General features: G+C 39.4%; 2 pseudogenes across 1 annotated transcript; one reads left to right on the top strand and one right to left on the bottom strand.

Moving 5' to 3' along the window:
* Positions 1 to 9630: 9630 nt before the first annotated feature.
* LOC143858547 (AAA-ATPase At3g28580 pseudogene) lies at positions 9631 to 11524 on the top strand (annotated as a pseudogene).
* Positions 11525 to 17078: 5554 nt separating this feature from the next.
* On the bottom strand, positions 17079 to 20395 carry LOC143858481 (cell division cycle 20.2, cofactor of APC complex-like; annotated as a pseudogene). The gene is made up of 4 exons (XR_013238961.1): positions 20389 to 20395; positions 18444 to 18664; positions 18218 to 18306; positions 17079 to 17686 (listed from the first exon to the last, which is right to left on the bottom strand). The product of XR_013238961.1 is annotated as a cell division cycle 20.2, cofactor of APC complex-like (transcript).
* Positions 20396 to 26506: the final 6111 nt, after the last annotated feature.

Here is a 26506-nt window from a genome sequence, read left to right as displayed (position 1 = left end):
ATGAATAGCTTTAGAGTGGAAGGTGGTTCTCGCAATGTCATAAGACGGTTGGAAGGTACGAACCCTCACCTATGGAGATTTGCCCACTTTATCGAGGAGATTTTGGATCGGGTGGTAGTTTACGATGCTTCTGTTACATACCCGGATCGGTTCGTTACGTGATTGATCTTCTTTGAGGGAAGATCGGCCTCTTGACCCACTTCGAGGGAAGGGTCGTCCTCCTTTGTGCGCAAGACACAACTTGAATAAATTTCTACAGACCTTATTATCATGATAATGGCTGCTCTTATAGAATGAGAGCCCAATGATTACAATGCATACAAATAGGGAAATAGGTAACACTTCTAACTAATCTAGATACATGGACCTATGAGACTAAGCCACATAAGCTACACACAGCTGGACTCTTAAACGTTACAAGAAACATATCTTGCACACGTCTTTATTGACAGAAAATAAAGGAGAGTAATATGGGAACTAACTCCCCATATCACGCACATAACATCCCTCCCCCCTTGAAATCAACATTGTCCTCAAGGTTGGAAATTAAGTGCTCGCCCAATGGTGAAGGGTTTGCACAAAACCTTTCAAAACTCTTCCCTCTTTTCTTTTTCTTTCTCCTTCTCGCTCCCTTTCTTATCTTCCTCTTGTAATTAGTCACCAAGTGTTGAGGAAGCTCCACCTTTAAATCAATTTAATCGTGTTTTTCATCAAAGCTCCATCGTCGTGCTTGTTTGGAACAATTGGGACTTTGACGCACAAATGGTCGTGGATGGAGATTTTCTTGATGGCGTATAGGCTGAGATGAATGACGAATTTTCGGACGACAACTTTGTTGAAATTGACAACGATTCTTTCTCGCATTTTTCTTTTCTTCTATTTGCTTTCTTTCTCCCTTCTTCTTTTCTCCTCTTTTTCTATTTCGTCATCTCTTTTTCATCGTGCAGGGTTTTCGATCATCACACTTATTTTCTTCAAGCCTTCCGAAAAATTTCTTTGTCTTTCCATCATTATCAAAACCAATGCCTTAATCTCCTGTAGATCTTCACGTATGGATTCTCAAAGCACCGAAGGTGCAGCCATGGCTCAAGATCGATAGCTCTGATACCACTTTGTTACGTACTCGGATCGGTTCGTAACGTGATTGATCTTCTTTGAGGGAAGATCGGCCTCTTGACCCACTTCGAGGGAAGGGTCGTCCTCCTTTGTGCGCAAGACACAACTGGAATAAATTTCTACATACCTTATTATCATGACAATGGCTGCTCTTATAGAATGAGAGCCCAACGATTACAATGTATAAAAATAGGGAAATGGGTAATACTTCTAAGTGATGTAGATACATGGACCTATGAGACTAAGCCACAAAAGCTACACACAGCTGGACTCTTAAACGTTACAAGAAACATATCTTGCACACGTCTTTAATGACAGAAAATAAAGGAGAGTAATATGAATTTAACTCCCCATATCACGCACATAACAGTTTCTTTTCAGCACGTCAAAAGGTCGGCTAATAACGAGGCAAAATGACTTGCTAAAGCGGGGGCCAAAGAGATAATTTGGAGATCTTTGATTTTTCTGTTTACAGCATGTAATTTTCCTTTTTAGCTGTTTAGGGCTGCAACAGGGTCGGGTTTTTCAAAACCCTAGCCCAACCCTAAATCCCATTATCTCGGCCCTGACCCGCCCTGACCCTAAGTCAGGGCCGAAGAACCTCAACCCATGGCCCGCCCTACAGGGCTCAGTGCTGGCCCTAACCCGTCCTGATTGGGCAGGGCCGGCCCTAATTGACCCTAGTGCAAATACCTGTTAAGAGTGCCAAAAATAAAGCAACCACTTATCATATAGAACAAAATGATCAATAAACAGAGAAAGGGAACAAACTAAGACAATATGAATTCAACAACATGACGGACAACAGAGACAATTAATAATAATAATCTAAAGAAACATCAATCCAAGATAATAGAAAACATTAGCAAAAGAAACATACATAGATGGTTTAATTCTATAATAGAAAACTTAGGGTCGGGCCGGGTCAGGGTACCCGAGGCATTAACCTAGAACCCGACCCGACCTGAGTCATGGTCTAAAAAAATGAACCCTGACCCGACCTCAGGGTTGGAAAATCCAGCCCTGACCCTGTTCGGGCTCAGGGCTGACAGGGCCAAACTTGCACCCCTATAGCTGTTTGTATTCTTCTCCTGACCTTCTTAGTTGGCTTGCTTATTATTCGTTTGCTTTTTTAATAAATTTCCATCATTGATTTGCTAGTGTCCATCGCAGAAGGCATTTCGGGGATGGTCTGTTGCATCTGAGAGCAGCCACCTCGTGAATGAAGACAAAATCTACTAAAAAGTGAACCTGTGTGGATGCTGTCAGATGCAACAGATCATTCGTGAAATACTGAAATGCCTTCTGCGATGGACGCTAGCAACTCCCTTAAAAAAATTGTAAGCAATGGTATTTAAACATTTTGAGTCATCTATTTTACACAAAATATATCGGAGGGTTAGGATCACCTGATGAAAAGAGATTTGGGGACATGAAATATCTACGATGGGGAGCAACAAATGAACGGTTTTGATCATCTCAATAAGTGGGCCCTAATGTATTTTTTTGCTCTTATACTTCTATTAAAAAAGTAACACCCTATTATCATATAATAAAAGATGGACAGCCTTGCACACAAGTGTAGAAAAAAGAAAAATATACAGTGAAGCCGCTTTATAGAGTGGTCTGAGCCATTCACTTGTTGGACCCAACACAGGTAGGTTGTGCAATGAAAATCTTCTCTATTGGATGATCCTAACCGTCCAATTTATTAAGTTCAAAATGGAGGGCACAGTATGTAAACCTCAACAGCTTGAAAGGTTAGGATCATCTTATGGAGAAAATTTTAGCACAACGCCTATCTACAGCGGCCCCTGACAAATGAATGGTAGAGATCAACCCCAATAATGTGGGCCCCACTATCACATAATTTTCCAATTTTCACACATGATGAGTCAAACTTTGTATTGAATATTCGGCGCGGCCACGTGACGCAATTTTCACGCATGAAAATAATTGCGTGAAACTTCGTATTTTCATGCATGATGAGTCAAAGTTTGAAGCACACTTCAAAAAATTATGAACTTAAAACAAATTATACTAACTTGACAGAATGCTTTATTGACATCCACTTCCTAACACTATAAACATAAAATCTTAAAGACTATAGCAAAATTATAAGAAAAATAAAATGGAAAATTAGAGAGTACTTACCGAAAGAAGATACTTGCCAGAAATATTTGATGATGATTTTGATAAAGAAAGAAAAAAAACTTGGATTGTAGCTCGGTCAAAGCTCCAGTGATATCCGAAAAAGATGATGAATAGCCTCCTTTCCTCTTTTAATTTCTTCAATTTTACTCAAATTTCTACTCCCAGCTCTCCTTTAATTCTCAGATCTGAGCTCTGGTTCAGCCTTCAATTCTATGTTCATTATACGGCAAAGTATCTTTGACAGGAGATTGTAAACAGGCATCTGCTGGTCAACGATCTGATTCGTGGACGCCTCAATCTGTTCTATATGCCCCTGAGGAAAGTAGAAAACTCTCTCACTTACTCGAGGAATTGTCACAAGCGTGCCAGAGCTCTGTATAGAGAGAGTCCTCGGAATCTTTTCCGGCAGCCGGAGAAGCTGAAATCCGGCACGGCGGCTCCGGAACGGCCTTCCTTGCGATTCCGCCATCGTTTGGCTTGCTACAACCGGAAGAGAAACTCTCTCTTCCACTACAACTATTTCCCTTCACAGAAACTTAGGAAGAAACCATAACTCACAAAATCCTCAACAGATCTCACATCTGCACCTCCTCCTTCCGATTTTTCCTAATCCGAAACCTTACCAGCTCAAACAGCAGAAAAACCGATACAAAACGACAGAAAACCGATACTCCACCACAGATCTCACACCTTCAATTCCTCGATTAGGTCCTCACAACGAAGAACAGGAAATCCAAAAACCTACCAGTTCAAACCACCTCCAAAACACAAAAAAAAAACTAAGATGAAAAAGCCGAAACTCTTCGAAACCTCCTCAAAAGCGATAATCACACCAAATCTGAAACCTCCAGCTTGTAACGAAGAAGCTTTCTTCCAATCGAAGTCCTTGATCCCTTTTCCCTAATTCCTCTTGAATCGTGGATCTTCCTCAGAACTTATTCAATTTTTTTTAGCTCTAATCTACTCTCCTATTCTTTCCTTTTCTTCTTTGAACTTCTGAACTATTTTTCAACAGATCCGATTAACTAGAGCTAAGCCTCGATTGTTTAAATCAGCTCCAAAGCTAGATCAAAAGGTTTAGAAAGTACATCTAGGGTTCCAAGCTTCGAATCTAGGGTTTGGCCATAAAAAAAAAACAGATCAAAGATCTTCAAGGAGATTTAACTAGCATTACAGGTGCCAATGTGATAACAAAGCAGAAATCCGGTGAAGGAATGCTCGCCGGAGCTCCGGCGAATCGATCGGAAATGGTGGGATTAGGGTTAGGGTTCTAAGGATCCTCTTTTTTTCTCTCTCTCTCTAACTCTCTGCTTTAGATCTGAAAAATAAAGAATCCAAACCCTACTTAAACTTATCTTCCCAGATCTCTCTATTCTATTCATCTTGCCATCGAAACGTTTCGTTTCTTAAAGGAGACATAGATCCGCTCCACGTTGCACAGATCCGAAAGCTATAGATCCAGCAGTAGAGAACCAAGGTAAGGTGTAGAGCATGAGCTTTCGATTTCTTCGTTGAACAACCGGTTTTGGAGAGTATCTTTGAGTTTCGCCGTTGCAGAGCATGATCGGAGTCGCGGAGTTGCCGGAACTTGCAGAGGTTACCGGAGAAGAAGATGCCGGACAGAGATTTGCCGGAATGGAGGACAGATTCCGGTAACAACGAGGAAGAAGATAGCAGTGAGATGATTGAGACCGGCAATGGAGAAGCGAAGATGGCCGGAGGAATCGGAGAAGAAGATCTAAACAAGAAAATCCCATTTTCCTCTCTCTCTCTCTCTCTCTCTCTCTCTCTCTCTCTCTCTGTTTTTCCCCAAATTACTCACGAAAATTTCTCTCCTTTTCTGCTGACCCTCGCTGCCTTTTATAAGCATATAGCGAATTTTCATGCCCCCCCTCTTACCTCATTGGACAGCCACCTTGTAATATATTTGGTCGTCAATTTTGCTCTTAAAGTAGTCCGAGCAAGAACAGGGGTTCCAAAAAGAAATGACATATAATCTGCCCCTTTATATCTTCCATGGACAGCCCATTTTAGGTGATTCATCCCCCTTCTGGATTGAACTACGCTCAGTGCTCGCCTCGTTCGTCAGGCAAACGCTCTCGGATTTTGACGAAATTTTATGGGGACCTAGCTGGGACCCTAACCTACCTTGGGACGAAATTTGGGGTCCTAAAGCATTGGTTTGATAGGGTTTTACTCAAACTAGAGAGATTTAGGGTACGGTCAAAATGGGGTGTCTACAATACCTTGTTATCATGACAATGGCTGCTCTTATAGAATGATACCTTGTTATCATGACACCTTGTTATCATGACAATGGTCGGGTTGGGTTTTTCAAAACCCTAGATCCCATTATCTCGGCCTTGACCCGCCCTGACCCTGAGTCAGGGCCGAAGAACCTCAACCCATGGCCCGCCCTACAGGGCTCAGTGCCCGCCCTGATTGGCCCTGATTGGGTAGGACTGGCCCGGGCCGGCCCTAATTGACCCTAGTGCAAATACCTGTTAAGAGTGCCAAAAATAAAGCAACCACTTATCATATAGAACAAAATGATCAATAAACAGAGAAATGGAACAAAATAAGACAATATGAATTCAAACACGGCCTTTTTTGTCATTAGATCATTTTTCTTTATTTCATTTATTTTGTCTCTTTCCTCTTTTCTCTATTCAATGAAAAATGAGTGTCACTAATACATTTCCACAAACATCCCTCTATTATATTGGCAGTGTATTGTAATGTTTTTCTGCCCTCGTGGCCCTCCTATTTTGTAATGTTTTTGTTGTTTAATATATGTGGTCGGGGTCCTGCCTAACCCCAGCTTACCTACCAAAAAATAAAATAATGGCAGTGTATTAATACCCATAAAAAAAATTGTTTTAATCTAATTACTAATATAGTCCTATCAATAGTCAAGATGGTGGGATTCGACTAGGACATATGATGTAGGTCCGTTGGAGCGTCTCATTTGAGACATAAACACGAGTCTTATTTAAACGGATGAAACCCTATTGTCAAAAAAGTTAATCGCAAAGGTCTAGATCCGAATCCTCTTTTGTTTTTTACTTACATGAGAAACGTGATCGTGTATTTATTTAATCACCAAATTGCCATACGTTGAAAATCCGTACAAAATTTCAACTCTATAAAACAATAGTATAACGTAGGACACTCTAACAAGCGCTCTAATTCTTCGTGGGACTGTGATATAATCACAAAAAGTAAGATCTGTGGATTTAACTAAGTACGATCCGACCGAGTTAGGATTAACTATAAAATTTAACCAAACATAGACACGGGTTTGTATTCCTAACTACTCTTATTAAATTTTGAGCTAGTCCCCGATGCATAAAAAGAGGGGGCGGCTAGGGTCCTTCCTATTTGGGCCTCATATGTCTCACATGATCATGATCGGATCTAGTGAGCCGCATGTAGACCATATTTACGAGCAATTGACGGGGAGACCAACTTGAGCATAACCCCTTTGACTCGGTTGAGCGTTGTTTAGGGTTTCATAGAGAAATACTTAAACCTTAAAAAAATGAACCCTGACCCGACCTCAGGGTTGGAAAATCCAGCCCTGACCCTGTTCGGGCTCAGGGCGGGTTAGGGCTGATAGGGCCAAACTTGCACCCCTATAGTTGTTTGTATTCTTTTCCTGACCTTCTTAGTTGGCTTGCTTGTTATTCGTTTGCTTTTTTAATAAATTTCCATCATTAATTTGCTAGTGTCCATCGCAGAAGGCATTTTGGGGATGGTCTGTTGCATCTTACAGCAGCCACCTCGTGAATGAAGACAAAATCTACTAAAAAGTGAACCTGTGTGGCTGCTGTCAGATGCAACAGATCATTCGTGAAATGCCTTCTGCGATGGACGCTAGCAACTCCCTTAAAAAAATTGTAAGCAATGGTATTTAAACATTTTGAGTCATCTATTTTACACAAAATATATCAGAGGGTTAGGATCACCTGATGAAAAGAGATTTGGGGACATGAAATATCTACGATGGGGAGCAACAAATGAACGGTTTTGATCATCTCAATAAGTGGGCCCTAATGTACTTTTTTGCTCTTATACTTCTATTAAAAAAGTAACACCCTCTTATCATATAATAAAAGATGGACAGCAAGAAAAATATACAGTGAAGCTAGACCTGGGAAAAGTGACCCGTGCCCGCGGGTCCACCCGACCCACCCGCAAATTTGCGGGCACGGGTCTAAGTTTTAGTGACCCGTCAAAATTAACCTGCGGGTGACCCAACCCGCAAAAACACCCGCAAAAACACGGGTCGGGTCAACCCGTGGGCACCCGCATTTTTACCGTATTTTTTAATTTTTTTTTGAGAATGTTATCAGCACTACTGTTTTTACGAGGGAACTCCTCACTTTATAAAAAGTACGGTATGGCCCGCACCATAGGATTATCCAAACCGTCCATTAGATGGGCCATAGCCTAAATAGGTTATGACCCAAAATTATTTCCATTGGTTGATTCTAACCCTCCGATCTATAGAGGGTTAGGATCAACCCTCTAACATTCAGATTGGAGGGTTAGGATCATCCTATGGAAATGATTTTTGGAGCATAACCTATTTAGGCTATGGCCCATCTAATGGATGGTTTGGATCATCCTATGGTGTGGGCCATACCATACTTTTAATAAAGTGAGAGTGCGCTCATAAGAAAATAGTAGCGTTGATAACATTTCCTTCTGTTTTTTATTTTATAAGAATTTGCTACCAAACTTCTCCTATGGCAACTTCTCGGCATGCGGCCATCGTGGCGCACATGGCAAATGTCACCACGGGCAAATGTTGCTGGCAAACAAAAAAAAGTAATCATTACACAAAAAAAAAGAAGAGTAAAATAGCTAAAGTTATAAAGTTTTAAATGAAAAATTACCTGAGTTTTAAAATTACAAAAAAATACCAATAAATATTGAAAGTTATGACAATTACGGAAAAAACAGATGCGGTCAAATCCCCATAGAAATGGTGATAAAGTTGTAAAATTACAAAAAAAATACCAATAAAATATAAAAAGTTATGACAATTATGGAAAAAACAGATGCGGTCAAATCAGGAAAATTATTACAATTCCCATATTTGCCGGTGACCCGGGTTGACCCGGCCCACCCGGGGCCGCGCGGGTTACCTAAATTCTGACCCGCAAAAATGCGGGTCATTTCCTCATCCGACCCGTGGACCCGCACCCGCATCACCCGCGGGTTGACCCGGCCCGACCCACCCGTTTGCCAGGTCTAAGTGAAGCCGCTTTATAGAGTGGTCTGAGCCATTCACTTGTTGGAACCAACACAGGTAGGTTGTGCAATGAAAATCTTCTCTATTGGATGATCCTAACCGTCCAATTTATTAAGTTCATAATGGAGGGCACAGTATGTAAACCTCAACAGCTTGAAAGGTTAGGATCATCTTATGGAGAAAATTTTAGCACAACGCCTATCTACAGCGGCCCCTAACAAATGAATGGTACAGATCAACCCCAATAATGTGGGCCCCACTATCACATATTTTTCCAATTTTCACCCATGATGAGTCAAACTTTGTATTGAATATTCGGCGCGGCCACGTGACGCAATTTTCACGCATGAAAATAATTGCGTGAAAACTTTGTATTTTCATGCATGATGAGTCAAAGTTTGACTTATCATGCGTGAAAATTGCGCGTCACGTGGTGACTCTTTGACAGGATCGTCACGTGGGCCCTTTTCCTTTTCTTAAATCCTTTGATTTTCGTGTGGGCCCTCTTTCTTTTCTTAAATTCAGAAAATACTAGAAATATTTCCGTACATGTGACACGTGTGTGCAGGTAATCAGGACCGTTAATCTAAGAGGCCATCTTAGATGATCCGCAGGTCCCTTCTCAACATTTGGGGCACGTTTGGCTACAGTGATAATCAATACTGAAGAGAAGTTCCCTCCCCTAGATAGAATCACCTACCTGTAGCTGATGAGATCATAGGAATGAGTTTTCTTTCTCCACTTGGTTTCAGTCTTTTTTTTTATCGATATGTTTCTGTCTTCTTTCTCTTCTTTATTTCTGAGTCTTGGGTTAAGAGGTGTATTCTATGTGTCTCGGTTTTGTTTATTTTTACTGGGTCCTGGTTTTGGTCTTTGGGTCTCCATTTATTCTCTTTAAAAATTCCTGCTTACTTCAGCATGAAAAGTAAAATAAATGGAAGCATCACAAGGCCCCACCAACTGTCATTTTTTTGTACAAACTGCCAAGGTCTTTAAAGCTCTTCTCAGCTTTTTTTTAATGTGAAATCCCAACCTGGAGGAGAAAATGGAAAAGTAGGAAGGCGTGTAGTTCCTTCCCACCCAACTTCACAATGTGAAATCAACTCAATTTCTGTTATTCTGTATGCTTATATAAGAGGGAGGAGGGAAGTGTAGAATTCTAACAAGCAAGGCAGAAAAAATCTGGGTATTGTAAAAGAGAGAGAGAGCAAATCAAAGAGAAATATAATGGACCAAAATTCTTTGGCTGGACTGGGTTCAACCCTTGCAAGCCTCATGTTCTTATGGGCTGTTGTTAGACAATACTTCCCAACTGAGCTCCAAATCTTGCTCACAAAATACACCGGAAGATTGACAAGATTTCTAAATCCCTATGTTGATATCACAATCCAAGATTACACGGGGGAACAATTCAAGCGGAGCGCGGCCTACACCGACATCCAATCCTACCTGATGGCCAACTCTACCAAAGAGGCCAAGAAACTCAAGGTCCAAGAAGGGAAGGATAGCAGCAATCTTACCTTCTGCATGGATGACTATGAGCAAGTCACTGATGAATTTCGTGGTGTGAAGCTCTGGTGGACTGCCAACAAGATAACTTTCTCCAAGCAACCTATCTCTTTTTACCCAGCCCAAGAGAACCGATATTACCGCCTCACATTCCATCGAAACCACCGACAGCTCATCACGGATGAGTATCTGGACCATGTTGTGACAGAAGGAAAGGCAATTAAGCTGAGAAACCGGCAGCGAAAGCTATTCACCAATAATCCCACCGAGAAATGGTATGGGTACAAGTCTTCGGTGTGGAGCCACGTCGTCTTTGAACATCCGGGGACATTCCAAACACTGGCTATGGAGCCAGAAAAGAAGGAAGAGATCATACAAGACCTCTTGACTTTTAGCAAGGCAAAAGATTATTACAAAAAGATTGGGAAGACATGGAAGAGAGGATACCTACTTTATGGCCCACCCGGTACCGGAAAATCCACAATGATCGCCGCCATGGCCAATTTCTTGGACTATGACATTTATGACCTTGAATTGACAGCCGTGAAGAACAACACAGACCTGAAGAAGCTCCTTATAGAGACCACTAGTAAGTCAATCATCGTCATTGAAGATATTGACTGCTCTCTTGACCTGTCTGGACAACGGAAGAAAGGTGAGAAGAAAAAGAAGGACGGCGATGAGGATGAGAAGCAGCTTCCCCCTAAACCTGACAAAGAGGAGAAAAGTAGCGAAGTTACCCTCTCAGGACTTCTCAATTTCATCGACGGACTCTGGTCTTCCTGTGGAGGAGAACATCTCATTATCTTCACCACAAACTATGTGGACAAGTTGGATCCGGCTCTGGTCAGGAGAGGTCGGATGGACAAACACATTGAGCTATCTTATTGCAGCTTCGAAGGATTCAAGGTACTTGCCAAGAACTATCTAGACCTCGATTCGCATCCATTATTTGAGGACATCCGCCGACTGATGAAGGAGACCAACATCACCCCAGCAGACGTTGCAGAGAACCTGATGCCCAAGTCCTCCATTGCTACTTCTGCTGAAAATATTGAAACATGCCTCATAAACCTGATTCATGATCTTCAAAAGGCCAAGAATGAAGCAATTCAATCAAAGGGAAAGGCCAAGGATGAAGCAATTCAATCAAAAGAAAAGGCTAAGGAAGAAGCCATTCAATCAAAAGAAAACAACAGTGGAGAGACAACAATGGTGAGTAATGGCGACATTAAAGGAGAATGCAAGTAAAGCCACATGAAAATAGTAATCGCACTTTAGAGTAGTGTTCAGTAGTATGAACCATTTATAACATATCCATATTCTCCAGCTGATGTTTTAGGGTTGTTTTTATGCTAGTGTTATGTAAGTGGGCAAATGGGTTGGTGATGTGGCACACCTTGATGCTTGTATATAAGTAGTGGTAATTGAATGAAATGAAAGAAGAGAAATTTACCACAAAAGCAAAGTTATGTTTCTAGGAGAGTCATGTTCCTCTCGATTTGAACCACTAGGAGATCCGGTTGCCTTGAATCAACCATCTCCTCTCTTTTTTCTCTCTTTTTTAAAGAATTCTGTTGCTGCCAAATAGGCACATTACACTTTCCTTCGTCAGAACTATGAATTTTGCGACTAGACTGCAAGTAGCCTTGTTTTGTGGCAGTTGTTTCCACCATAAGCTTGTATTGGCCAAGGAGAGCTTACTTCGTTCCATTTCAACTCATGTAAATTGGTTCTTGATGTGATCTTCCTAGTTCAATAAATAAAAAAGAACTTTCCTGTAATGTTTCAGAAAAGACACTTGGCACATAGGGTTATATGACCAGTTTACATTAATATTTTCTTCCTGGCTTCATGTTTTCTCCTTTGTCCTGGCAGCCGTTAACAAGTGGCCGAATGTTCGAAGATTTTATCCATTCAACTACTAAGCAAAAGTAGTTAAACATGGCCATCTCCCAAATTTGAAACATGGGCCAGGACCACGAGGGTCAAACTAGATTCATTTGTGTAAGCTGTTAAGTAGCCAAATCATAAATAGCAACATATGATACAACAAAGTACAAGATTATGTAATGCTTTAGAAAAGACATGTTCTCTAGAAACTTGAAGTTGTAATGGACAAATACCAGGTCATTCAATCTCTGGTTCTCCAACCTGTTTCCCTTTGCAGAGTGGATGTGTTAAGTAGCAAAACCAGAATAAAAACACATACGAGACTGATGAGAAGGCCTACAAACTCAAAATAATCTCCATCGGATCGTATCACTGTGGAAAGCAGTGCCTACAAGCCATGGAAGTTCACAAAGGGCGCTATCTAAATGCAATTCTCTCTCGAAACTTGGATCTCAGCTTAGAGAATTACTTAGTAGAGATCAAGAAAATGGAGATGCGAGCACGGAGCTGCTACTCAGAAAGCACCAACCACCTTGAGAGCGATGAATTTGTTCAAATGATGGTGGTTGATGGCTGTTTCATTGTCGAGCTTTCCCTCAAGCACAAGGAGGCAGTGAAGGCTAAGGAGAAAGGAGGGTTCGAAGAAGATCCCATATATGGCAGAAATTGGATTCTTCCTCTTGTAGCCCATGGCATGCTTCTCCTAGAGAACCAACTCCCTTTCTTTGTCTTACAGTCTTTATTCTCTTAGAGTGGATGTGTTTGAAAGTGTTTCTTTGCAGAGTGGACCACAGAACTTCTATTACACTAGGATGTTGAAAGACGACTGTGATGTTAGTTCATAGGGTATACAAGAGGCCCCAAAACGTGTGACAAAGGGTGGACAATGATAATCGTCTAAGATGGCCAACGAAAAATTCCAGCATCACAAAGGGTAATCGAATAGTATCTCATTGGAGATAGAAGTGTAGCCCGCATTGCCACATTGATTCTCATGGGGTTAATCCATATTAAGGCATTTACTCAGTAATGGATTTTAGCTAAAAGTTTCCTAATCTCATAGGAAGTTCTACTCTGATTAAGAAAGTGGCTGATAATAGGAGAGTAAGAAACCCTAACCCCAAGAAATCCTATCAAAGTGCACAACATTCAGGTCTTAATTTATGGATTTAACGATCGAAAATGACGAGTTTACCCAACCTATACAAAATAAAACAGGATATCAACAGAATGTGGATCAATAAGAATAAAAAATCATTAACCAAAACATAAACTAAAAGAGAATGAAATCACATCAAATATCATAAACAAAGATGAGACTCTGCAATACCTGACCTGACCCTTGCTATGGAACAGGCCGGAACTCATCCGCACTTTCCTCATTAATTATACTTTTCCCAGAATCTTTATCCGCCACCATTGATTTCTCCAGCTTACCGTTAGCCTATTTTTTGTCTCACAAACTAAGAAATCTTCACAAAATTCAGTTATACTTTTTTTCTAAAGTGTGAAAAAAAACCTTCCAGTTCAATGAGGTGATCGCATTCCTCATCCGAGAGAAAACCCTTGTACAAGAAAGCCCTAGAACATAACCCAAATATCGGAGGGAAAAAATAGTAACGATTTTTTTTTTTAAAAAGGGAAAAATACAGTTACACTCTTCAACTTTCTGACACATTCAACTATAACCCTATAGTTTCAAATTCATCAACGACACCCCTTACTTTTCAATGTGTATAAGGTAGACCCCTTAGTTGACGGTCCGTCCACAAATCGAAGGGTTACGATGATCTTATGGAACTTATTTTTGGGGCACACCCTATCTATGTCAAGGCCCATCAAATGAATGCTTTAGATCATCCAAACAATGTGGGCGCACTGCGTTTTTGGTCGGGGACTAGAGAAGGTTCTCTAGTCGACCGACTAGAGAAGGTTCTCTAGTCAACCGACTAGAGACAAGATCTTAATTAGTATTGATAGTGTTTCAAAAGATGGGGTCTAGCACATTGGAAAGTGAGGGGGTGTAGTTGATGAGTTTGAAACTATAGGGTTATCGTTGAATGTGTCAGAAAGTTGACAGAGGGTAACTGAAAGGGAGAAAGATTGATACCTCGGATGCCAGGAGAGTTAGTCATAAACAAGGTTTGGAATTTCGGTTTCGGAATGCGTTTCGGTCCTCACCGAAACCAAATTCTGGCCGAGATTTTTCGGATATAATCGATTGAAATTAAATAAAGTAATATTTTATCCAGTAACAAATTTTGATGAAATCCTCAAAATTTCGGTACTGATTTTTTGGAGATATTCCTTAAATTTTGCCCTGAAATTTTGGGGGAAATGAAATTTCGATCGAAGTTTCTAAATTTCGGTCGAAATTTTGTAACATTTCGCCTTTATCCAATTTTGGTTTCGGTCCCGACCGAAATCCGAAATTTAAAACCTTGGTCATAAATATACCAGAGGGGGTGGCCTGCGTAAGGAAAAGGGATAGATACATCTCTTTCCTATTTAAAAATCATTACGAGTTGAACTTATACCAAACCACATGATCTGAGAAGAAGTGGGCGACGGTCCAAATTCAAGTCCTCTGATCGGCTGGCTAGAAATGGATGATGATTTTCAAGTTATATCATCTCCATAGTGGGCCCACATGGATGAACCGTTTGGATAATGATATCATCTTTTGGGATGTGTTGGGGACTGCTTAATGGCGAAAAACCACATCAATCAGATGATTAAGAACCCAAATATTATGAGTTTTTAGATATCAAATGTGAATAATCTGTCTTTTTCCAGCTTCCATCTTGATGGAATTTGTCAGATAAATGGACGATTCTAGATCATGGACACGTGTATTGAGATTAGAGGATCTAACATCGAAAAGAAATGAAAAGGAAAAAATAATTAACAGTGTATCCCTGAAAATTTTCATGAAAATTAAAAAAAAAATAAAGAAATGGTTTGATGGAAAATTCCATTGAAAAATTAAAAAATGGATTAATTAATGGAAAGAGTGGTATGAGGTTATTGCATAGAAGAAAGACAGAGAAGGTCCCTAGTGATTCAATTTCTTGTCTCTTCATGGACCAAAGATGATCCTTGACTCAAAAGTAGTGCCTATGTGGGCTCACCCTCCCATGGGCCCATTTTTTTTTTTTTTTTTTCTCTTCCTTGGACACAGCTCCAAACAAGAAAGGTTGGTCTCCTCATTTGAATCTCAGAATGAGGACATGAAAATGACAACAGAATCATGGACTGATACCATGAAGAAATCTAAAAACACAAAAAGAATATGAAAACTCACTCATTTGTACTAAGTTTGAGTATTGTAGTTTGTGCTTATAGAATCTTAAAAGGAAAAAAGAAAACAAAAACCCTAAAATGTTTTTGTAATGGTGTTACCCATACAGAACATGAAACTTACTCTAAACAAAATACCTAAAGATTGACAGAAGTTTAATCTAAGATAATCCTTATCTAAATAAGTCTATTCTAATCTCATTCTAATTGTTATGAGATCTGGTGCATCTCATTCACAATAATCTACACTACTTTCTTGATACCAATGACCCTTTTTGTTGTGTCACACGCCTAATCTTATCTGAATGACCAATTCTTTTATAGGGATGTAATTTGTTCACCCTTTTTCTTTTACTGGGGACATCCCCTCTAGTTTATTTTTGACTACTCATTTACACAATGGGTTGTCCCATGTAAAAAACGGTGAATATATCATTTCACTTTTTATAATAGAAAATGCTTATATATATATATATATATATATATATATATATAGAGAGAGAGAGAGAGAGAGAGAGAAGGGTTGTTGCACTCGAGCGCAGCTAGTGGTGGGGCCATTGTGTGTGTGGGGGGTGATCCTAACCATTCATTTGGAAGGCCCCATCATGGATGGGTGGCCTACAAAAAATCAGCTCTATTGGATCACCCATTTGTGGGGCCAAAAATAGACAAATACTGTTTGTCCACAAATCTGTCCATTTTTGGCCCCACAAATGGACACCCTAAGGTGATCTAATCAAGTTGATTTTTGGTGGACACCCTACCCATGAAAGGGCCCATTAAATGAATGCTTTGGATCCCACCCAAAATGTGGCCCCACCCTGTTTCTGTGCTCGAGCGCAGCAACTCTATAATGCTTTGGATCATCCAAACAAAGTGGGCCCCTTATGTTTTTAAGCACCACCTCATATAAGCTATATGAGGTGACACCTCTCTCTCTCTCTCTCTCTCTCTCTCTATATATATATATATATATATATATATATATATATATATATATATATATATATATATGATGAAGTCTAAACTGAAGGGAGCCCTTGCAAAAAAGGGGTGAAAGGGCTCCCCCATTGGCTGCACATCACCATCATGTTTGACTTTTCAGCAGTTATTAATGCATGATGGTGATGTGTAGCCAATAGGAGAGCCCATTCACCTCTTTTTTGGCAGGGCTCCCTTCAGTCTAGAATTCCGCTATATATATATATATATATATATATATATATATATATATATATATATTATTTATGAAAAGACAAATATATTCCTATCTTAGTTCGTGTGCGAGTGGGAAATTCCCTCGAAAAAAGTACATTAGGGCCTACTTATTTGGGTGATCTGAACCATTTATATGTTCTAAAAAATTCTTCTCCATGGCATTATTCTAACCCTTCAATTTCTGTAGTTTTTGTAAGGATGCTATTTAAAATTTTGAGCCATTTATTTTACAGACATAATATAACGAAGGGTTAGATGGCCCAAAAAAGATTTGGAGGCATGAAACATCAATGACGGGTAGACCTGGCAAAATGGGACCTGTACCCGCGGGTACACTTGGCCCGCAGGGGTACGGGTACCAATTTCATCACCTGCGAAAAAAAATACCCGCACCCAACCCGTACCCGAGATCCGCGCGTGGGACTGGGTCGGGCGTTGGTGCCCGCGGGTTACCCGCCATTTGGTTCTCAACTTTTTATTCTTAAAGCCTAAACACTAAACAGTAAAAAATAGACTATGTGAGTGGGCCAACAAAACAAGTCAAAGCAATCAGACTATGTGGGTGGCCAACAGTCAATTGCACTTACATGTCCCTGTGTGTGGGACCCAAATTTCAACGGTTGGGATTGATCCACCTAATTAACTTTAATTGGGTGCTGAAATTTGCAACGAATGGTTGGTAAACTTACAACAATTAACAACAATATAGGCCACGAAATGAATAGAACTATGACCGGTGAATTCAGTAATCTTAACCGTCGAGGGGTATTTCCACATTGTGAGTTGATTCTGAGTAAACCCACGAGAGCTCAACAATTCCCTCTTATTCTTGCTCCATAGTAAAGAGCAAAATTGTGAGCCAGTATCAACAGAATTCAAACAAGGAATTCAAACAAGCACCTGTGTGACTGATCCAAAACTTAATAGACCTATCTCCAGTATCCCCACCAGAAGCAATCAAATTGCTCTGGAAGGGACACCAAGCAAGTGCCTTCACAACGGGGATGTGATCTTCCAATCTGTGAAGCCATTGGGTTAGAGAATTCGAAGAAGCCATGGATCTGTCCCATATGTGAAAGAGATTATCGTTGGCCCCCACTTGCTACTTGTTCGCCCGAACCTGACGAATTTAGACGGAAAACCTCTTGTTGATGCTCTCTATATGTTTCAATGATAGGATGTAGGTGTTCCAACAAAGAGAACCGACATACGATCGGGCCTGCCTTGTATAGTTCTCTGTTGTAGAAACACATGCAAATGAGAATTAACAATAACAGTCAGATCACCATCAAAATATCCCTAAAATAGGGTGTTTTTAACAAATCCTTAAAACAGGGTGTTTTTAGAAATTTGTTATCACAAAACCATAGCTAAGAAGATAACATTTCCTGGTTTCATAAAGACTAAGGGTGCGTTTGGATTGCAGGAATCAAGAAATGGAATCCACATTCCATTCCAATCTTATTCTGATTTTCTCCGTAAATGGAATGTAATGCCTGATTCTAGTGTTTGGGTAAGAACGTGAAAATCAAACGGAAATGATCTTAATCCAAAAAAAAAAAAAAAAGGAAAAAATGAGAAGACTTTCTGCCATGGAAATGTTTCCTTAAATGAGGGAGAATAGAGATGGTTTAAGAACAGATCTATTTGAAATCTGTTGAAATCTTTCCCTTTTAAGAGAAAAATATTCTATTGGTGAGAAATTTTAGGTGGGAGATATTTTAGGTGAGGGAGAAAGAGAGAGACGCTGGAATGAACGAATCACACCTATTTTGGGTGGTATCCATCTCCACTCTTATTTCCAGTAAATATTCCACCACACGGTTCCTTTTACGCCACCAATGGCTAGCCAAACGCTAGAATCACCCAAAAAGGAATGAAATACCAATTCCTATTTCCAATTCCCGCAATCTAAACGAGCCCTAAGGGAAATAGTAGACGGGAATGAGAAAACACACACCTTTCGATTGGCAGTGGAGTCTCATAGCTGCACCTCAGAACTGTTGAAGCTCACAAAAATATGTCGTCCATCAAAAGCCCAACTCACACCGGTAACATGACCATTCTCATCATTCACGAACATGAGCTCCGATGTAGACCCATCGGGAGCATCCCACAAGTACACGGTATTTCCAATGTTACTACTCCAATTCAGCAAGTTCAAACAGTAGCCATCTACAATCTTTGGGGCATCTAATGTCCTCGATGTAGTCTCTAAGATCATAAAAGGATGATCAGTAAAAAAAAAAAAACTTTGAAACAACAAATTACTTCGAAAACAATAAATCCCAAAAGAAAAGCATGAATAAAAGAAGCATAAAAACAAGAAAGAAGGAACATAAGAGAATAGCATAAGTGAAAGAAAACCCACTTGTGGGATGTATCTGTGAGACTTTGAGGACTTTGTTTGATGGAAAGGAACATTGTCACAATAGGCTTGTTTTTTTTATTCCAAATGAAGGCTCTCTACCATCCATCTCTAAAAGTCCCTCCTCACATCCGTAAGGCTCTGTTGCCAAAACGTAAATATAAATATTATATGAGGAAAAGGATTGTACGCTCGAGTGTACCTAAGCTTAGGTACGCTCGAGTGCCAAATCACATGGGTCCCAAATATTTTTTGGTCATCTAAACCATTCATATGCAAGGCCCCATCATAGATAGGGTGCATACCAAAAATCAGCTCTATAGGATCATCCCAACCCATCCATTTGTGGAGGTCAAAATGGACAGACACTGTTTGTCCACAAATCTGCCCATTTTGCCCTCCAGTTTCGGAGGGGTTAGGATGATTCAATGGTGCTGATTTTTGGTACACACCCTATCTATGATGGGGCCTTGCAAATGAATGGTTTAGATGACCAAAAAAAAAATGTGGGACCCATGTGATTTGGCACTCGAGCGTACCTAAGGTTAGGTACACTCGAGCGTACAATCCTTTTCCTCATATTATATTATGTTATAGAAGATTATATTCATGATAGACAATAATAAAAAGGATCAAAAGGAGAACGATGTTCATAAATACCTGGGTAGCAGTTATGGAGTGAAGTTCCCCTTTTCTTTTTATCCATAACAGATTGGTAATAAAAGGCCATTGATATTTGCATCACCATATTTGTATGGTTGCACTAAATGACCCTGCCTTTTATTATTTGACCAACGGTCAAGCTTATAACAATTCCCAAAGAAATTACAGAAGTGAACAGACAAAGTGAGTGCAATTATCAAACTATGGCAGTGCCAATATCAATTGCTTAATAAAAGAGCAAATTTGAAAGCACAACTCTTATACTATATTCAAAGCAACCATTTTTTTTTTTGGAAAGGATAAGTGCACTCTCTTCATTGACGAACATACACACACATATCTATATATAGGTATCCAAAACGGCCAGAAAAACCTATGTGGAAGAACCACACACCCCATTTTTTTGTTTGTACGTTGATGAGAGCGGGAAATCTGCAGTTTGAGCTAAGAAAAACCTATAAGCAAGATATCCCATTTAAACAAAGGGCGATGATAAATTCGCACCCCCTGTAGGATAATACGCACCCCTTTAATGTGAATTGATGTGGCAGACTTTAAACAAAGGAGCCATCTTGGAATCTAACTTGTGTTTTGTTCCTTGTATTTTTTCATGTTGAACCTGAAAAAGCATTTTCATGTTTCCACTTTTATGGCCAATTATTAAAAGCACACATCTATATATGGGTATCCAAAAACCCCTAAAAACCTAGCACACACCCCATTTTTTGCTTGTACACTAATGAGTGCTGAATATGTGCAGCTCAAACCCACAAATAGCTATCACCAAGATATCTCATTTGAACAAAGATAAGATTGCAGACCAATGAACGCATGTAGTTTGACTTTAATCTTTAAATGTTCTAATGTTAAAATAAAGAAAAAAGATGTTAGAAGAGTTTAAAATTACCTGCCATCTACGTAAGGCTCTGCTTGGATGGAAAACAGAGTTGTCTGTTTGCTCCTTGCTGAGAAATGACAGAAGAATTCATGGGTGGCAAAAGGAATAAACAAAAATAGAAGGGTTTAATAGATGCACACAAACCCTTAAATTTATCATTTTGGATTTATTTATTTATGTAACTTTAAAAGAAGTCAATAAACATGTGTACTGAAAAATATGAGCAGATGAAGATATTAAGGAGAGTGCTGCTATGGAGACGGATTTGGGGACCTAGAGTGGAACCGCACAAATCGTTACATGCCATATGGCATGGGAAGGGTAGTTTTGCCATTTAAGGGGAAAATGCCAAAAACAAACAACCATAATTGCTAAGTTGTGAAAAGGCTATTAGTTCGGTTCCACTCTCGGCCCCAAATCTTTCTCCATATCATTATTCTACTATGGACAATGGAACTACAAGTATGCAAAAGGATGAGCATATGAGGATTTATTTATTTATAATATAATTTTTTGGCTGAAACATAAACGAATCAGAATAAACAAATAGAAACAATATTGACTATCTTAGCAACAACCATAAAGCCCAAATTCATAGAAACGAAAGAGAATGTTGAAGAACATTACCGCCACTTCCATTGGAATCATACCATATAGGGTAATGAATACTATTGTTTGGAGGTTTGATTAACTTTTCCCTAATTTGCTCTTCAGCTTCGTCTCTGGAAGACAAAAACTTTGTTGGACTCTTGATTTGAGGAATATCGTCAAACAGTTCGCGGGCATTTTTGCAAAGGAAGTTAAACGACAGACAGTATTTTTGCACTCATTCTCGTTTAACATCTGTCAAAAAGAAGACTTTCTAACGTTAACTGCATCATTTTATTTGAAGACTATTTACATTTAGAGGAAATCCAAAGTAGAGGACAATGCAATCCATCTGGTTTTTTACTATGTTGCAGGGGGTTTTCAAAGATAAAGGAAAAAAAACATAACCAAAGAATCAGAAAATCTTAGCATTATTCTTCAAAATGTATACGGAAAATCGTACACAATCAAACCTTATTTGCAAAGAACCCCATTAATTCTAAAACCTTTTGTGCAAATAACTTTTTAGAGATATCAAAAGAAGCCATGAGCTTGTTAACCATTTCGAGGAAAATGGAATTAAGTATTCTGGATGGAAAAGGCTGCAGGGAGTGGTATTCTTGGGTGTACCTGTAAATCAGTAATGAAATATGTAAATGAGAGAGAGAGTGAGAGAGAACATTAATCTTCTAATATAATAAGGAGAGAGGGGGGTTTACTGTTCACTGCCCATGTGGCAGCCCTCCCCTTCCTCCATTCACACTTTTTGACTTTCTTTTTAGACAAAGGCACCCATTCAACCCACGTATTTGCAATACTACGTCCTCCTTTATGCTTTTTCACAAAGGCACCCATGAGATACACATAATTACAATCCTACCCCCTCCCCTCATATCTGTACAAACTATATGTGAGGGTAAAATTGTAATCTACATACAAATTATTGTCCTTTTATTTCACCCCGAAATATTACTCTTTTACCATTAACCTCTTTGCTGATATCTAACATCTAACTCTATGAGAAATTATTTGAGGGTAAAATTGTAATCTACGTACGGAAAATACCGACAAGGGGTACCTGTCTATGACAATTACAGCGAAAAAATACCAAGAAGAGGTAAATATATATGACAATGACGGAAGAACTACTTTATATTACTCATGCAGGACACTTGCAAAATATTGATGGATTCCAGGCACCTCAAGAGGAACAACAATTATGAAAACCTCTATCAATTGGAGGGCTAAGATCAGCCTATATCGATTGGAGGGCTACGATCAACCTATGGAAATGATTTTACGGGCACAACCGATTGATGTTGTGCTCCATCACATTGACGGTTTCGAACAACCTATAAAGCCAAATAATTTCAATCTTACCTCCCTCCTTTATGCACATATATGTACAAACTATATGCGAGGGTAAAATTGTAATCTACATAGAAATTATTGTCCTTTTATTTCACCCAAAATATTACTCTTTTACCATTAACCCCTTTGCTGATATCTAACATCTAACTCTATGAGAAATTATTTGAGGGTAAAATTGTAATCTACATATGAAAAGTCTCGACAAAGGGTACCTGTCTATGACAATTACAGGGAAAAAATACCAAGAAGAGGTAAAGACATATGACAATGACGGAAGAACTACTTTATATTACTCATGCAGGACACTTGCAAAATATTGACGGATTACAGGCACCTCAAGAGGAACAACAATTATGGAAACCTCTATCGATTAGAGGGCTAAGATTAGCCTATATCGATTGGAGGGCTACGATCAACCTATGGAAATGATTTTACAGGCACAATCGATTGATGTTGTGCTCTATCACATTGACGGTTTCAATCAACCTATAAAGCCAAATAATTTCAATCTTATCACCCTCCTTTATGCTTTTTGAATAAAAAATCTATAGGGTGATCTTAACCATCCGATTTAAGAGGAACAACATATTATGGAAACCTCTATCGATTGAAGGGCTACGATCAGCCTATGGAAATGTTTTTTTCGGGCACAACCTATTTATGTTGTGTTGCATCACATGGACGGTTTCGATCGACCTATGATGTGGTCCGTACAGTTCTTTGTCGGCCCATGCAATGCACGGGGTTTTTTTTTACTATGTATATAGAGCAGAAGAGAAAATGAGAGAATTATTTTAATTTCTCCCAAAATTTTATGAATTTCGTTACACAAAAACTAAGTAGTTATGAATACTTTGTTCCCGTGTCGTGCCACCCCTCCCCTTGCTCCCATGAATCTATGTGGCAATTATATTCCCATGTGGCATTGGCAATTAATACATGGAAAAAAATCATTTCTTCTTATGATTCTTTAATTTCATAGGACGTTTCTATTGTCACTATTTAAAGCTCATATCTTTCCTGAAATTAATATAGCCTTACTCATTCTAAAAACGCATAATCTTTTTCAAATACAATTTCTATGAAATCAATTTTATATTAAATTTCCTATATCCCATACAACCTTTCCATTTATTGCTAGAATTTCATCCCTAATTTATTTCCCTAACTCATTTCCATAAATATAGTGCATCGGTTACAGCTCTAATTACAACTCTAATTTCCTATTCCCACGTCTCCCTCCCAAGTAGAAATTGCCTTTTCCCCTCCCACATAGTAACTGCCTTTTCCTATTCCACCCCTCATTTACGTGGCCCATTTAAATCACCTTTGAGAGAGAGAGAGAGAATTGTCTTCCTGAAATCCTATTAGAGTTCAAGCCTCTGAAAATCCAAGAAAAACCACAGGTCTAAGATGGCTTTGTGAGACCATCAGTAGCGGCAAAAGGTAAAAACCTCTTCGTCATCTTCTTCTCCGCTGACACTTTTATTGCTTTAATTTGTGCTTTATATTGTGATTTTTGTTACGCAGGAATATTTATCTAATTCAGTTTGTTTGTTACGTTGGATATCTTATATGATCCGGAATTGAGTTTCTAGCATATGCTTTGTTGCATTAATATTTGATATCACAACGTACATGTTCCACTTTTCGTACAAAATGGAAAAAATTCAAAAAAAATTATCTTTTTATTTTGGAGTTTTGTAGCATACTTTGATCAGAAGGTTCAAGATAAGTATGCAGACACCAAGGGACTATCTAAAAATGGTGATGAGGTATTAAGTGAGTACTGCAATTCTTGCCATCAACAGCTGATGCAATTCTTTCTTTTTTATTGCTTCAGCAATGTCCATTTCCAAACCATTAAATTGTTTCTTATTTTATTGGGTTTCACATGTTTTTCCTTATGCAAAATTTTAATGACCGGATACACACCATGATCAACAAGAATGTCTTGCCTTATTCAAGTAATCAATTCATGCTAATTGTCTCCTTAAATCATTATCTATTGTCACTGACAATGGCTTTTTATTGTAAAATATATATCCCCACTAGTATATAAATAAACCCATTTTCTAAATTTGTAGAGACTCGATCTTCACAGATAAATTAGTAAACGGATGCATTAAATTCCGTTAATTTGTTTAGAGTGATGAAAAACAGAAGAGATATCACGCTTTTGAAACAAGAAAGAGAGAGAGAGAGAGAGAGAGTTAAGAAAGACTGTGTGGTTCCGTCTCTTCTCTACTTCGTACTATACAAAGACTTTAAGTAAGGGAAGAGGGCCCACACGAAGATCAAAGTCTTTAAGAAAAGGAAGACTGGAAGAGGGCTCACATGATGACCCTATCAATAGGTCATCACATTACGCGATTTTCACACATGACGAGTCAAACTTTGTATTCAATATTCAGCCGGTCAATATTCAGAAAATACAAAGGAATATATCCGTACATATGACACGTGTGCAGGTAATCAGGACCGTTGATCTAGTAGGCCATCTTAGATGATCTACAGGTCCTTTCCAAACACTGAGATATCATTCCCAAGATTGAGACATGCAACAATCGACGGTTTTAAAAGGCCGGATGTTTTCATCATGTTCAATCTGCGGTCTAGAATCATTTGATGAGAATGGGACAAAGGGTGTCGGGTAAGATTTGTGATGACCAACAATATCTATGTTCTAGATCAACAAATGCATTAAATGAAGTCCACGCCACCTTTTTGAGGAAACGAGGAATGTGGTTGGTAGATCACTGTCCTCTATGTTTATCCGCTGGGGAATCCATTGACCACCTTTTCATACACTGTAAGGTCGCTCGCCATATTTGGGGTCTTATTTTTTCTCGTTTTGGAATCAGTTGGGTCCCCCCCAACTCTATGGTTGAATTCATTCAGAGTTGGGCCTGGACTCCTTGGAAAAGGAAAGGCAGAACGCTGTGGAAGATGTGTCTCCTGGCCTCATGGTGGTTCTTGTGGAAAGAGAGGAATGCTCGTATCTTTGAAGGGAAGGCTAGATCTCCCTATTGGATTTATATTCAGTTGATAGTTGCGGTCATATCCCGGGCTCGAAGCCTTCCCCTGTTTCGTTTTGTTTCAGCTTTCGACCTCTGGGAAGGATGGTCAATCATATGCTTGGAATCGGCTACCAAAGTAAAAATCCTCCCCTCCTGGATTCCTCCTCCTCCGGGGTCCCTGAAACTTAACTTTGACGGATCGTCTATCGGCAATCCAGGAATGGCAGGAGTAGGGGGGTTATGTAGAAACCACAAAGGGGAAGTCCTCTGGGCCTACTCGGGGCCTATCGGAGTGGCAGACTCAAACGAGGCAGAGGTCCGAGCCGTTCATAGCGGGCTTCTCTCGATGCCTCATCTAGAGTGCGACAAAATTATCGTCGAAGGGGATTCCTTAAATGTTATTCGCTGGCTTTCGGGTAACGCTTCTCCCCCTTGGTGATTTTTGCCTCTCTTAGAGGAAATAGAGGACAGAGCTAAGGGCTCCTCAATAGTTTTTCGCCATGTCAGGAGATCAGCCAATGCGGAAGCAGACACCCTTGCCAAGAAAGGAGTCTTTCGGGCGGCGTTTGAGTGCTTTGACTATCTACCTCCTTGAATTATTGTACTGCTATCTTTGTATTATCTTTGTTCCTTCAGGACCACCTCGGTTCTGTTTTTACATATATATATATATATATATATATATATATATATATATATATATATATATATATATATATATTCTGTTGCCCTTTTCAAAAAAAAAAATGGAGTCCACGCCATACGATAATTATTTTCTTTTTTCTTAGCTATGTTTCTTTCTACATAAAATTAAGGGTGTAAAGGGATCGAATTCGAATCGGATGTTGCTATATCCGAATTCAGATTCGACGGATGTTTATTCTTTGTTACCGAATTCGAATCCTACGGATATTATTCGTATCCGTTTATCCGGATTTAAATCCGAATTCGAGTTCAGACCCTTGGAAACAAAAATCTGTGATGATCAGAAGCACAAAATGAGTAATCGGAATTTGCAGAGGTTGCCGAACTTCGGAGGTGGCCGGAGCTCAGGTCCGGTGGCCAGATCTCCCTTCCCTCTCTCTTCTGTAATTTTAGAAACTCTAGATCTAGGTGGAGAGGATGTGGGAATGGAGAATCGGTGGTGG

Source organism: Tasmannia lanceolata, unplaced genomic scaffold, assembly GCF_043159265.1.
Source record: "Tasmannia lanceolata isolate RefF3 unplaced genomic scaffold, GAP_Taslan_0.1 ptg000026l, whole genome shotgun sequence".
Taxonomy (NCBI): Eukaryota; Viridiplantae; Streptophyta; class Magnoliopsida; order Canellales; family Winteraceae; genus Tasmannia; species Tasmannia lanceolata.
The sequence above is the reverse complement of the archived record's forward strand: the minus strand, read 5'-3'. Positions and strand labels throughout refer to the sequence as shown.